Raw genomic sequence first — 15916 nt, forward strand, 5'->3', positions numbered from 1 at the left:
ATATCTAAAGTTCCTATGTAGACCAGGGAAGGGTAGAGACATATGAGAACTCTATGGGGCAAAGGGAAGCTAGTGGTGGAAAGGGATGGGGTTTGAGCGGAGGGAATAGATGTCTTATAAGGCAGAAATGTGAGACCTTCTTTATTTAACCGACATCATCCCCTGGAACACCCCAAGCAAGACCAAAGCAGGAGTTATGAAACAGGCAGCACAGTGCCCAAATAAAGAATTATGCAGCCAAATCAGGGCTGTGGGAGAGGCCCTATATACTTTGGATTCCCAGGGCTTGTTTTACATAATTCTTGTCATCTCTGCTGCACGTTTGAGTAGAAGTCCTGGCGCATGGCCTTGACACATGGCCTCCTAAGTCCAAGGCTAGAAGAAGTACTTAGCTCCATGCTCTTACTCCAGGTTACTCACCACATTGGGACTGGGTTGAGCCAGTCACTGATGAAACCCTGAGGGTCCCCAGCAAAGCTCAGCATGAATTCAGTCTGAGTCTTCAGCTGGTTGAGTTTCTATTGTCCAATGGATCTTCTTGTCCAAAGTAGCAATCTCCTGTTGTCTGAGAATGGACAGCAGAAAATAATTCATCTGCGTTTTCAAGGTATCATCCACTTCCACATCAATGTCATAACAAGCTGTCTTTTTCTGATCATTTGGGTCCACACTGATACTGTGATTAATGATGACAGGTTCTGGCAACATATGCAAGCATGGAATCATTGAGGAATCTCTGAAAACTTCATATGTTGAGACTCAAATAGTCAGAGACAAACAGATGACAAATTCCCACCCATGAGAGTCCTTTAAGTTATATATCTTAATATATTACCACAGTGCTTGAATGATCACTGGATGAGTCTGGGTGTGGATGCCCAGGAGCTAGCCAGGCAAGAGGCTAATTGAAACTGGAGAGGCTGATAATCCAGCATCAATAGAACAGTACATTGTACATTCATGTCTCCTGGTCACTTCACTGAGAAGCCATCAGTCTCCTGGGTAGTGATGGTCCTGTGCCATTCTACCAGATGGTTGTCTGACCTGTATAGGTCTTTGTCAAGTTCCATCATCAAGGACTTAAAAAAGGAAGAGAACATCCTCTTGTTTGAACAAGGCTGACTTGATGGGAGGTTTCAAGGCCTCCTGGATATCTCGCTGTTTTCTCATGATAGTTTGGTTCAGTTTCCTTTCAAAAATCAAGAGACCCATATAGACTTGTGATTCTGATACCAATTCATGAATCCTTTGAGGTAGAATTTTGTTATCACCTTCTTTTTCTTTGCATTGTGGTTTTGATTTTGGACTCCTACTGCTGGACCTGCTGGATCTGCTGAGGTGTATCTCTTGTAGGACTGGTCCATCCCTGACCTGGCCAGGCAAGACTGTAGTGCTTCTCCACATAGCCAGGAGGTTCCATGGAAGATCCCCAAGGTGTCATGTGGCTGTTTGGCAGCATATCTAGTCTTGAATAGGCTTCTCTGAGCATTAGGGAGCAGTACAATCCTTGACAAGGCACTGGGCCCATTGTCATGGGAGGCCCTAGAGTTCAGCCCAGGCTCAGTGCAGCTGCTCATCCCACTCCTCCAGAGGCTCTGATAACACTGCTCAGAGCCACAAACTTAAAAACCTGCCAGAGCTGTCTTCTTCCTGGAGCCACTGCTACAGGTACACAAAAAAATGACATGGAACACCCCCATCCTCTGCACAACCCCCCAAATACCCACCTGGCCAGCTAGCTGGTGCTGGAGGCTCAAGGGCATCCAAACTCTGGGCTAGAGTGGTGGGGCCACTAGTAGAAAAGGTGTCTAGAATTCCTTTCTAATTCCTATTTGCTCTTAAACTGTGTTTCTTCTACCTGGGACTATAGGCACCCACTACAAGGCTCAGTCATTTTTTAGTTGTAGTTGTCATTGTTGTTTGGCAGGCCCAGGCTAGATTCGAACCCACCAGCTCCAGTGTATGTGGCTGACACCCTGGCTGCTTGAGGTATAGGCACCACGCCTGTGTTCCTTTTTAGATTCTCTCTATAGAATGTCCCAAAGTCTCCATATAATAAGAAATTGTAGCAAAATTTGCCTTTATTTATAAAATAGTCACTAAAAATTTTTACAAAGATGTGACCAACACATAGAGAATATTTTGTAAATATTTTATAGAATTTTATAAATAATATTTAAATAAATACTTCTAAAAATATAGTACTGGGGCCATGCACAGTGGCTTATGCACTTTGGGAGGCCCAGGCAGGAGGCCAGGTGTTCGAGACCAGAATGAGCAAGAGCAAGACTCTGTCTCTACAAAAAATAGAGAAATTAGCTAGGCATGGTGGTGCATGGCTACAGTCTCAGATACTCTGGAGGATGAGGCAAAAGGATCACTTGAGCCCAGAAATTTGAGGTTGCAGTGAGCTATGATAACCCCACTAGACTCTGGCCCAGGCAACTGAGCAAGACCTTATCTCAAAATAAATGAATAAAATATAGAATTGAGTATTGGAAGAAAAACTATGAAAATCTAACTTCTCTGTTATTTCACATAATAACTCCAGCATCATTTGTTTTACTTAACTCAGCATGTTAGAGTGTGTCACTAACAAAACTGAAAAGTCATATAGTATCAATCCTAACAGTCTAGTCATCTTCATTTAAAAAGAAAAACAAGCTTTTGTTCCAAGGTCATATGCACTCCATGCAGTAAAACCCTATCAGCTATTTCATGAACACACGCACAAGTGAAGTCAAAGAGTAGCTGAAGGAATGTTTATTGTTTCATTCCAGTCCATCCTCATCATTACAATAACCATACATGCCATAACAACAGATGAATATCATCATCACAGCATTTAAAGGACAGCACATTTTATCTCTTAAATATTAAATTTATTATTAACAAATTAGCACTCTCCTAGTAGCCTGGGTACCTATAAAATATTTTAAAACACTATTCATATCTCCTCTTGGTTTTAAATCCTTTTGAAAATAATAAGAAAGCTTCAGACCCTCTAAGCAGAAAAGCATACACGATGAAAATCGGTACCCCACTCCAGCTAACCCCAGGTTAAGCATACCTGCTTATAGATAAGGGCCCTGTTCTCAAGACATTTGCAATCTCCTTGGGAAAACTTTTTTTGGAATTTCTATTCTGAAATTCCCTTAAGTATCCACAACACTTTTGTATATATTCTTAGTAGTATCTTTGTTCTCTTGAAGTAGATTGAATTTAACAGAAAAAAGAAAAAAAAGACAAAGGCTATTTGGCACCAAAGCTGATGAATACAGTGGGCAGTGAAACTGGGTATTACCTTTTTTGGTAAAAACAAGCAGGGAGTAGAGCAATAGGGCCCTTTTTCTTTCTGACTCATAAACGGGCTCTGTAGGCAATTTCAAAAGAGGATTTCTGGAAAAAATCTGGGCAATGTGGTATCATCAAAATAAGTGGGTATCTTCCTTTTTTCATATAATGAATATTTATAGAGCAGTTGATAAAGGTATATTGCTCATTTGGATGCATAAATTTTTAATTTCTACTACTTTAATTGAAAGAAGGCAGTGTCATTACCATATATTCTATTTCTAGGGGTTAACACATATCAAACTTTTACCATGTAGCAGGTATTAAATGCTCTCCATGCATTCAGATAAGCTCATTGATTTATATATCTCTGTTACCATTAATTTATAAGTGAAAAAGTTGACATTTAATGTGGTTAAGTAAATAGCAGCCTGGAGTTTGAAACATCAATCTTTCTGACTCTGAATCCTATGTTCTTAACCACTGTTAAGAGTGCTTCCTCCTGTCCGTACATAAACCATACATCTCCAAATGGAGACCCACTAGAAGGAAGGAGGTGGAAATTCAGGTAGGCGTTCAGAAGCAGCAGCCAGCTGAGTGGGCCATGGTGCAAGAGAATTGCAGAGAGGGGGCAAAACTTAAGTTCAACAAGATTAGAATAGGGAAAAGAGGAATGGTCACAAGCAGCAGCAATAGCAAGGGCAAAGATTTGAAGGTAAGATCAGCAGTATGCTTTTGCCAAAAGAAGACACAGGGAGACTGGGCAGAACATGCAGAATGAATGAAAGCAGGGCCAACAGTCAAACGACTGCAAGTGGTGGCAGTAGCCAAGGGAGATAGGGCAGGTATTACTAAAAGCAAACAAAACCAGGCCAAAAAGGCACCTTGCTCACTAAATCTAGGGGAAAGCCAAGAATAGCATCTAGGATAGAAAGTCTCACTCCAAAGTTCCCAGGGAACTGTGAAAAAAAAACTCAGAACTAAGCTTAGACTTATACCCCAACTCAACTGAATCTAGATTTCTGGGGATGGATTCTAGGCTTCATTTTGGTTAATTTGCCTTAATAAATTTCCCTGTGATTCTAGTATACAAGCAGGATTGAAACCATCAGTCTAGCACTTTGGTTAAAGGAGATAAAATAGAAGTGAAATCTGAGTATGTGAAACAAGTCAACAACCTGAGAACCAGGCCAAGAAGAGGGACACAGGCAGAAAAGTAGTGAGGACACAGACGTGGGCTGGTATCAAGAAACCACCACGTGGCGGTAGGAAAGCCATGAGAGAAATAGACCCTACAGGTAAGAAAGAGGTATTTGGGTTCAAACCAACTTCATTCCCACCAAACTAATGAAGAACCACATTCAGCTGTGGAGAGAGTATAGCGACATGATTAAAAGTGCAGTGTCTATCACTTCTTACCTATGGCACCCTAAGCAAGTTACTTGGCTTCCGTGAGCCTCAGTGTTCATATCTATTAAACAGAAATGTTAATTATATATACCTTCCAGGAACATACATACAATAGGTATAGGAGAAAGCTTATGAACTGAAGATCTTCTAGGGTGACCCCCCAGGTCAGTACCAATCCGTGGCCTTTAGTAACCAGGCTGCACAGCAAGAGGTGAGTGGCAGGTGAGCAAGTGAAGCTTCATCTTATTTACAGCCACCCCGCATCCCTCTGCCTCTTTCAGATCAGGGGCAGGCAGTAGATTCTCAGAGGATTGTGAACCCTACTGGAAACTGTGCGTGGGAAGGATCTAGGCTGCCCACTCATGAAAATCTAAACCCCCTGCCCACTATCTATGGAAAAAACTGTCTTCTGTGAAAATGGTCCCTGGTGCCAAAAAAGTTGAGGACCACCATTCTCGGAGATCCCAGTTCTGAAACAAGTTGAAAACTGGAGTGAAAAGTGCACATTCCTGAGAATTAGGAGATGGCAAGAGAAAAGTAGGTTGATGCCAGGTAGTAGGAGAGCTCACTCATTTTTTTTTTTTCTTTTCTTTCTTTTTTTTTCTAGAAATAATGGGGAAGGAGAACAACAACATTTTTGGAAAGCAATGCGGAAAAATATATCATGAGCCAGAAAGATGTTTGTACCATTTTATCCAGTAATCCTACTCTTGGAATTTGTCCTAGAGAAATAAATCAACAGAAGAAAACAAAACTGTGGTGTATAAGGATCCATAATATTTTTTAAAAAATGGAAACAACTCGAACTGCTAACTTTAGGTCAATAGCTAAATAAATTGTTATATATGCACTGAATAGAATATTAACTTTTGGAATTCAGTTGTTATGATGGCTGTGACGAAGAGTGTGATCGTCTCAATTTAGATGAAGATAGAATAGGTGATGAGTTTGATAACCAAATGAAAGAAGGTGGAGTTATTGTTGATTACCATGGTTGTGATTTCTTCCCTGAATGTTGGTTTCATATAGCTTTTGTGCTGAGAACAGATACCAGAATTTGTGCAAAATACTTGAAACAAGGGGTTATAATGAGAAGAAACTAAAAGACAATATTCAGTGTGATATTTTGAAAGTTCCTTATGAAGAAAGCATAATATCCTACGAGGAAGAAATCATGCATCAGCAGCTTAACAATAAAACTGGAAAAGCTAGAAAATAATGTAGATAAAGACTTGAAGTGGATTGAGCTGTGGATCAAAGACCACAACTCTTGATTTACAAGACTAGCTACTTTGTGAGCAATCTTGCTATCTCTGTGCAGATATCATAGAAACTGTCTAAGTATAAGTAACACGTTATTAAAATTGTGTTACAGGACTAAAAAATGAATATATCACAGTTTATTGATCCATATTAAGTATTGATGAAAATGTGGTTTTTAATTTTTATGACTACAAATGTTGTTACAGTAAACATCCTTACTTCTGTTGGCTGAAGCAAATGAACAACTGTTTCTTGAGAGCAGATGAGGAAGGATAAAATGGTTGAGTGTAAAGGGTCTATACATCTTAAATCTTAATAGTTAAAGGGCTGTAGAATTTTACACATCACCAGCAGAAGAGGGAGGGGAATACCTATATCCTATACCTTAATCTGAAGAGAATATTATCAAATTTTTTAATATTGCCAATCTGCTAGGTGAAAATAATATCATGACTATTGCTTGTTTGAAACACTAATACCTTGATTGCATAACTATTGCTTTAATTTGCATTTCCTGAATTCTTATTAGGGTAAGCTTTTTCTTGGGTCATTTATATTTCTTTTATAGAATTCTACCTATTTGTTTCCTTTTCCAGGTATTCTGATTTATAATCATTTTTGTATCCTTGTCATATAGCATAGTAGATTTTGAGTGTTCAAATATTTAGTAAATTAAATTTTATGAAGTATTAAAAATGATAATCTAAGCCTCCATAGAAACACATAAAGGATTTATGAGAAGATCTAAAGCTAAAAGGAAGAAATTATAATGTGTTCTATGAGAAGATATTCATGCAGTTGAACGTAGGATAGAAAGGAACACTTAAAATAAGAACAATAAAACTAGAAATAGTAGCTAACATTTATATAATGCTTAACATATGCTAAGCATTGATGAAAATATTTTACATGGGTTAATATCTTTATTGCTCACACCAATATTATGACATTTCTTTGAACTTACCAAAAATCATAGTATAAATGGCAACGCCAAGATTTGATAAATCTGGGCAATCTAATTCCAGAGCCTAAATTCTTTAACTATTGTATTATACTAAAATAGCTGCTGCTCCTTTCTTTTTTAACATCTTTATTATATTATTTATACAACAGAAAATCCCAGTAGAGAGAAATCTGTAGGCCTTTTCAGTCACAGATTTGCACAATGCATCTCACTTTAGTCGTCATCGTGGCCCTCTATTTCACAAGCTCATAAACTCCATGTTGTCAGTGTACCTGTGTGGCCAGGGAACTTCCCCATGTTAACCAAACCCAAAAAAGACTGACTAATTTATAAACTAGCATTATGTCAATTTTTTCACTGATACTGAGAACTTTCATTGCCAAGAGAAATGTAATACCATACTCATGGCAGTCCAAACATGCTCTTCCCAGTGGGAAAACCTAAAAACTGAAAACCAAATTAAAGATCAAAATGTTGTTCAGTGATATTATGGAAAGGCAAAACTCTGGAGACTATAAAAAGATCACTGGTTGCCAGGGAACGGAGGTAGAAGAAGGAATGAATTAGGCATAGCACAGAGGAACTTTAGAACAGCAAAAATACTCTATAATAGTCTATATGATACTATTAATATAATCAATATATATATATCAATTATATATTGATCAATATATTGATGATATATCAATTATATATTGATATATTGATTTATCAATATATATATTATATATTGATCAATATATTTGATCAACTATTATATAATCTTATAATCTATATGATACAATTAATATAATCCGCACATCATTATACATTTCTCCAAGCCCACAGAAAGTACAACACTAAGAGTGAACCTTAATGTAAACTATCAACTTCGATGATTATGATGTATAAAATAGGTTCTTCACTTTTAACAAATGCACCATTATGGTGAAGGATGTTGATAATCGGAATGTATATGTGGAGGCAAGTGGTATATGTGAAATCTCTGTACTTTTACTTTTGCTGTGAACCTAAAACTGTGCTTTAAAAAAATATCTTTTAAAAGAAGAGAACAGAGTCAAAAGCAATGGGAATTGGATGAACTTAGGAAAGGGTATCATCACAGAGTAGTTCCCCGTCCAAAAATAGCTATACAAGAAAAAATGATTCTTCATGATTTTATTTAATTTGTATTTCTAATCTTCCTAACAATCTATTAAGAAATCTAACTTTAGTCATTTTTTTGCTTCCCTCTCCTTTCTGTGATTTTGGGGTCAGGGTGGGGGTATTATATTGCATTTTTTTTTTTTTTTTTTGGTTGCAGCCATCGTTGTTTGGCAGGCCCGGGCTGGATTCGAACCTGCCACCTTAGGTGTATGTGGCTGGTGCCTTAGCCACTTGAGCCATAGGCGCCGAGCCATTATATTACATTTCATGTGGTCCTTGATCCTCCACCATCAGGCTGCCTGAGTTACCAGTGAGATATCCTCATCTCCTTTCCAGCATGGTATATATTGTTTAAGTGCTCTCAGGGCCTACTTAAGGCCAAGGTTTCCTGTCACCCTAGCTACCATACAGCTATTCCCTCTGTAGGGCTAGAACCACCTCCCAGATGGTTTTGCCTGGGACATGGAATATATGTCCTCTTCAGGAACACATTGGTCTCCACACTCTGCCTCCCCAATCCAAGAAAATTGCTCTTCTAGACTGGAGAAAATTCTGTCATCATGGTTCTGGCCAAGATAAGTTCTATTTCCCAAATCTAGTCCTCTGTTTGGGACTTAGGCTTGTGTACTTAAATCCAGGACAGCTATTAGGATACTCACTTCTTTTTATGCTGGCAGATATCTCCCCTGAGATAATAAGTGCAGAACCAGTTGCTAGCTTGGGGGTAGGGTGGAAAGCTAGAAACACTACAAATATTAAGTATAAATTTATGAAGATCTAGATAGATAGAAATAGAAATATACAAATAATGTTTCAAGATATGCTGCCACATAATCTCATTTAGGCATGGGAATGCCCAAGACTCCCTGTTCTCAACATTGTTGGCACTTAGTTGGGTCTTCAGAAGCCATCTGTCCTTTTTTTGAGTTCCCTGACAGCTGTACAAGGCCTCTGTTCTTTTGCTCTTACTCCTACAGACATGCTGCATTCACTCTCCCTCATATTTTCCCTCTGCTGCTATCCCTGCAGATGCCCCATGGACAGCTGGGGCCATCTGTCTACAAAACAATTGACAACACACAACAAAGTGTCAGTTGTTCCCAATGATTCAAAAGATGGGTAGCTGGAATAGCACTATTGGGTTCTTGGTGCCCTGAGGACAGGGCTATTTAGCTTCATGGAAGTGCAACCTCTGCAGTCACATAGGACCAGGAGCTTGGTTTAATGCTCTTCTATCATATTGAAATTCTTAATAATGTTTTTTGACAAAGGGCCCCATGCTTTCATGTAAAATCCTGTAAATTTTCTTACTGTTCCTATCAGAGTTTCATCATCTCAAATGGTTTATGAGGAAAGCTGTCTCCAGGGTTTCTGAGACTAAAAAACTGTGAGGGGAAACCAGATTTCAATTGCATTTAAGGATATCATTAATAAATAATTCCAATAGGATTGGTTAATAGATGCCTTTTAGGATCATTTCAGGTTCAAAACTCTTTGGCTTTTAGATTGATTTTAATAATTCCAAATATCTCATTTGTGAAGTTAATGTATATACTCATTTTTCATTTATGGCTGCGTCTACACATACAAAAACACTAGAATAAAAGAATGCTTGCAAACTATATGTTGGGATTAATTTAAACAACTATTTCCAAAATGATCAGTGGTGTTATTGGATATCTCTTTGCAGCCTAAATAATTGTAGACATCTAACAGGACCAATCCCCTGAGCAGCCCTATGCTAATTAGGGTCCTCTCCCATGCTGACTAATGGATCAATGGGCATTCTTTAGCCATTACCTTTCCATTGGCCAAGGCATCAGCCTGAGTCAAGACCATGACACCTTAATTTTAGGTTCCTCAGTAAGGTTCAAAGAGATGGCTGAGAATCAGTTTTACCAGCCAATCCTGACCTGTTCCATCCTGGAGGGGTTAATAATACACCACAAGAGTTATGGATAAAATGGTTAACTTTATGTCCTCAAAGAGTTAACATGGTTTTTAAAAATATTTGTATTTTTCCTGTAAAAAATACTTAAGGCATGAAGGCCTCATATTAATATACTATCACACCCACTTGGGAGAGAAGCCATGCTTCTAGCTAATCCCTGTACTTATGGGAATCAATGGACAATTGTCTTCAGACAGGATCTGTTCAGCCTTTCACAAGACTCGGAATACAACATTCTTCCATGATGAAAGACATTCTATTTCCCAAGATGATTTATGGCTCTAGAAATGAGCTTTGGGTACCAGTCTTTGGCCAGCATACTGATCTCCTCAATAAGCAGTGCCATTCACTGAATGCCTTGTGACGCTGAACATGTTATGTATGTCAAGTGCATGTAATGGCCATCAAACCAGGAAGGCCCCATCTTCTCATTATCACCACCCTTCCTTTCTTATTAATATTACTTAAATCTTCCAATAAGGAAATTGAAGGATTTCAAAAACATTTACATAATCTATAATAGAGGTGTATTTTGGTTCAATGAATGTTTGTCCAATGATAGACTTTGAATTGAGACAGCTACAAAGTCATGGAAGAAATAGTCAGGACCCATGACTTCAGAGATTATCTCTGCCTCTAACAGCTTTATATCCCAGGGCAAGTTACTTAACCTGAGTCCCAACTCCCTCTTTTTCTATATAACCAGAGGCTAAAGTACACATATATAAATTCAGACTAACTTCTTTATGGAGTGGTTTATAAGGCTAAAATAAATTGCTTCTGTGAAAAGCTTTTGTAAAGAGTGGTCTTAAAAACAAATGGTGATTTGTTCCTTTTGGAAAGACATCTGGAGAACACTTAGGGAACTAAAAATAGACCTGCCATTTGACCCTGCAATTCCTTTATTAGGTATATTCCCAGATGACCAAAAATCGCATTACAATAAAGATATTTGTATCAGAATGTTTATTGCAGCCCAATTCATAATTGCCATGTCATGGAAGGAGCCCAAGTGTCCATCGATCCACGAATGGATCAACAAACTGTGGTATATGTACACCATGGAATACTATGCAGCCATTAAGAAAGATGGAGACTTTATGTCCTTCATGTTCACATGGATGGAGCTGGAGAATGTTCTTCTGAGCAAAGTATCACAAGAATGGAGGAAAAAGTATCCAATGTACACACCCCTATTATGAAACTAATTTAAACCTTTTTATATGAAAGCTATAACCTAATAACCTAAGGATATGGGGAAGGGGGAAGGGAGGGGGAATGGGTGGAGGGAGGGGGATTCGAGGGTTCACTTCTGTGGTTCATCTTACAAGGGTACAAGTGAATCTTTCTATGAGTAGAATATGAACATTTTAACACAATAACTAAGAAAATTATGTGAAGGCTATGTTAACCAGTTTGATGGAAGTGTTTCGGATTGTTTGTGAAAACACCACACTGTACCCCAGAAATGCATTAATGTACACAGTTACTATCAATAAAAAAACAAAAAAACAAAAACAAATGGTGATTAAAAATTGAGGCAATATGTAGAAATTCTGTGTTTATCTTACTAATTCCTAAGACAATGGTCCTCAATCTTGGCTGCCTTTAAAATTCCCAGTGCCCAAGATGCATCCCAGATCAATTAAGTCTGAATCTCTGGGATTTGGGTCCAGGTAGCAGTTTTTTTTTTGTAACTCCCCCAGGTGATTCCAAGATAAATCCAGAGTTGAGGATCACTTTCCTAAAAAGGAGAAGAAAACTACTTTCATGGTTTGCTTTCTGTACCTTGACCAAGTGACTTAGCAAATTATTTGGACATAGGTTCTCTTAAGCACTTGAGATGCTGGGAGGCACATTGCAATTGATAAAGAAATATTTGTGGAAAACCACTCCAAATGACTATGAAAAGAGTTGAAAATGCTTCATATTAAGTCCATATTTTTGCAACCCATTTCTTATTTAGTGAAGAGAAGAAGAGTAGTAATGCCTGTCAAAAAAAAGTAAAAGGACTTGGCATGGAAAGTCGGGTGGCATGTTGACCACAACCACATAGAAATGAATAATGAAAGCAGACAGGAAAGAAAAATGAAGCTGCACTGGGGGCCCTGGCTGGCACGTGTGCATGAAGCTGTCCTTCCTGGCATGTGGTGCACAGTGGGCTGCCTTTGGTGTATGGCTAATTGAGGAGGATGCCAGAAAAGTGTGAAAAGCCTTATAAATGTTTTCACTGAACATCGTTGACAAGTGACTGGACTCCAGCTCTCCCATCTGTCTCTGGCAGGGTTGCCGCCAGCCTTCTAAGTCTGAGAGAGCAGCTGTGTGATAAATCATTCAGTGGCCTGGGAAAGTCAAGAGTTTTCCTATGGTGGAGAGTCTGCTGCCCTCCAGGTGGTGATGACTATGAGGGAGGGTCAGCTTCCAATGAACAACAATCTCCAGCTGGGAACTAAAGAGTGGCTTAAGAAGTTTCCCCACAAAACCTAGGGGGCCAATGTTGTTGCATTGGGCTGGGGATTATACATATGAGATTACATTTAGTGCTCACAGCAACTCTATGAGGTGGATATTTTGTTGTCTCTTTTTGCTGATTCAGAATTAAATTCATTCTTTGTAGATCTCAAGGCTAGGAAGTGACAGGCTGGGGTACTTGGCCAAGATTGCTGTCTCCAAAATTGTAGCTTGTCTGTCCTAATGGTCCATGTCACCCAAAGACGATAATCAACTAAATCTTCACTCAAGCCAAGCAAATCTTTTGGGGTCATTATCTATGTATCTGACCTTCTCCTATCCTTGAGCCATTACCTACATTATTTTCATCCCAAAGAGTAAGCCAACCTACTGTGTGACTGTGTAGTATTACATAAAGCCTTGCTACTTAGAAAATGGTCCAGGGACCAGTAGCATTACCTAAGAGTTTAGTATACTAGTAATGCAGATTATCAAGCCACACCACAAGCCAACTAAATCAGAAACTACATCTTAACAAAATTTCCAAGGGAGTCATTAAAATTTAAAAAGTTTTAGCTTACACCACAGATTTCTTTATTTGAAAGGGAATTTAGGTCAGTGATTTTCAATTTTGTGTCCATTATTAGAATTACTTGGGAGAAGGGGGTGAAAGTGGAGATTCTCAGATCCTTTTCCTAGGATTCTAAGTTGGGAGCCATGTGTGGGACCTGTGAAATCTACATCTTTTAATAAGCAACTTAGCTGGTTCAGATATGAAACAAGACTATTATGAACATAGACTTAGGAATTTCAACCCTGCCACTCATTTTGATGAATCTGAGTCAAGGAGAGGACTTAGATCATGCTGTTATTAGTGACAGGACCAGGATGAAGACCATGTACTCAAGGGAGACCAACCACACCAGGTTTGGCACTGTAAGCCTTAGAGAAAATGACTGCCAAGCCTCTGCCTATTTATTCTTTCTGCTACTTTAGAATTCTTGACCCAATTGCCGTTGATTTCCTCCTAATGAGAAAGGAACATTCTGGACATAGTAATGGAGGAAGTGGTAAGAGTCGCTGGATCTCACCGAGGCCTTTGTTTTAATAGAACTGTTTTTTTGTTTGTTTGGTTGGTTTTTTTGCAGATTTTGGCCAGTGCCAGGTTTGAAATTGCCACCTCCAGCATATGGGGCCAGCGCCCTGCTGCTCTGAGCCACAGGCACCGCCCTTAATAGAACTGGTTTTTAAAGTTTGTTTTGTTTTAGTGGGCAAGGGGATTGCTTTGACAGAAGAGTTGGAAAGCATAGAGACTCAAGTGAAATAGTAATATATATATAGATATTACAGATGGAGGTATAAGCCTACATCTGTATGTGCTTGTGTGTACACTCTCTTTTTCTAACCCTTAAAAAGTTCCTTTGAGATACAATTTTGCAGCTAGTAAACTCCAGAGTCAGGGATGGAATCCAGCCTTTTTTTTTTTTTTTTTTGGCAGTTTTTGGCCAGGGCCACGTTTGAACCCACCACTCCTCAGGATATGGGACCGGGTCCCTACTCCTTGAACCACAAGTGCTGCCTGAAATCCAGCCTTTTAACTTAAGGGAGCTCTCTATTGTATAATTACCACCTTCTGGGGAAAGTTAGGAACTTCCACCTGGAAACTAAACAGCTGATGGACCATGGTTTGTAAATCCAAGAGAACCAATTGAAATCATATTTAGATCATAGTTTTAATTTTATCCTCCTGATTATGGAAATCCAATATCATCACTAGTCCTTTGTCCCTTAGGAAGAAGGAGGAGAAGAAAAAAAAACTACCTGTGGAATATTTTTATTCAAAAATCATTTTCCTTTAGACAGGTAGCATGACAATGGAAAAAGCATAATTTAGTGGTAAAATCATGCCAACTCCATTTATTAGCTGTATGAAACTGCACAAGTTTCTAACATCTCTGAGCCTTGTTTTTCTCATCTACAAAATGTGTTATAATGAGAATCAGGGAAACAATGTCAGCATATAGACCGGCGCAATGTTTGGGGCCTAGTGAGCATTCAGTGCTTCCAAATTGCTGCTGACATAGAGCGAAGACCTTGTTTATTTTGATCACTATTTTTCACTAGCTAATATGGATAAAATCCTTCCTTCCTTCTTTTTCCTTCCATCTGCTCCATCTCTTAGATTTCCTATCTTAGTCAGTGACCTCATCGCCTATCTAAATTAAGCCAAATGAATAACTTCGTGCTTATTTTTATTTTTCTCCTACCCTCTGCCACCTAACTGAATCAGTATTCATGCTGGGCTGGCTCCACCTCTGAAATTCCTCTCAAACCTGAAGACTAACTTCTATACCTGTGTCTGCATCTAATTCTCTTCTTCATAATTTCTCTCATGGTCTGTCAAAGTAGCTCAAAGCTGGCCTTCTCTGGATGAAGCATCTTCCATTGTAACTGTTGAAGTTCTCTTTGAAAAATGGAAATTTTATTATGCTGGACAAAAATTAACCCTCTTTTAGAAAATAGACCATTCCTTATTTGGAATATGTTTGATGTTTCCTGTGATTAGATTTGGACTATGTGCTCTCAGCTGGACAGGTAGTGGATGCATCCTCCAGGTGTCACCTCTGGGGGCACAATGTTCTTATTCCCCTCACTGGTGATGTCAATTTTGATCATCTGGGCAAAATGGTATCCAGCTGATAATAATTTCAAACTTACCAAAAAGTTGCAATAATGAAACTTAGCTCAAAAAAATACTCATATACTGTAGACCTAGAGTCACCTACTGCTAACATTATATCCATTAGCTTCATTTTTTTCTATTTATCTACATAAATGTTTTCCTAACTATTTGAGAGTAAGTTGCATATGTCATGAATTTTTACCCTTAAATGCCTTAGTATGTATTTTTTTAAGTATAAAATACATAAATAAAGAAGACTGGTACATAGTTACAATATAGACATCTGTACCAGTAACTAGAAAATTGATATATTTTAGCTAATCTACCATTTGTATTCCAGTTTTGTCAATTTTCCCGTTAACACCCTTTATGGCATTTCCCCCTCTAGTACAGGATGCAATCTGGAGGCAGGTATTGCATTTGCTGGTTATATAACCTCCTGTAATCTGAAACATTTCCAAAGCCTTTGTTATTTTTAAAAAATACAGTCTCTCTCCTTTTTGGCCAGTATAATGTTTCTCATCTTGTAATTATTACTGTTTCTTTATAGTTACATTCAGGATGTATATTCTTGGCCAGAATACTGCATAGATGATGGCATATCCTTCTCAGGGTATATCATGGAAAATACCATGTCCACCTACCTGAATTTGATTTTGATTACTCTGTCAAGTTTTGGTTCAGGTTTTCCACTATGTAATTGCTATTTTTTTCTTCTTCACAGCTACAAGCAATTTGTGGGGAGGTACTTTAA

General features: G+C 38.4%; 1 pseudogene; it reads right to left on the reverse strand.

The window, feature by feature from the left end:
* Positions 1 to 262: 262 nt before the first annotated feature.
* On the reverse strand, positions 263 to 1588 carry LOC100964429 (annotated as a pseudogene).
* Positions 1589 to 15916: the final 14328 nt, after the last annotated feature.

The sequence above is a fragment of the Otolemur garnettii genome, unplaced genomic scaffold, assembly GCF_000181295.1.
Source record: "Otolemur garnettii isolate 467f Iridium unplaced genomic scaffold, OtoGar3 scaffold00011, whole genome shotgun sequence".
In the NCBI taxonomy this organism is placed as follows: Eukaryota; Metazoa; Chordata; class Mammalia; order Primates; family Galagidae; genus Otolemur; species Otolemur garnettii.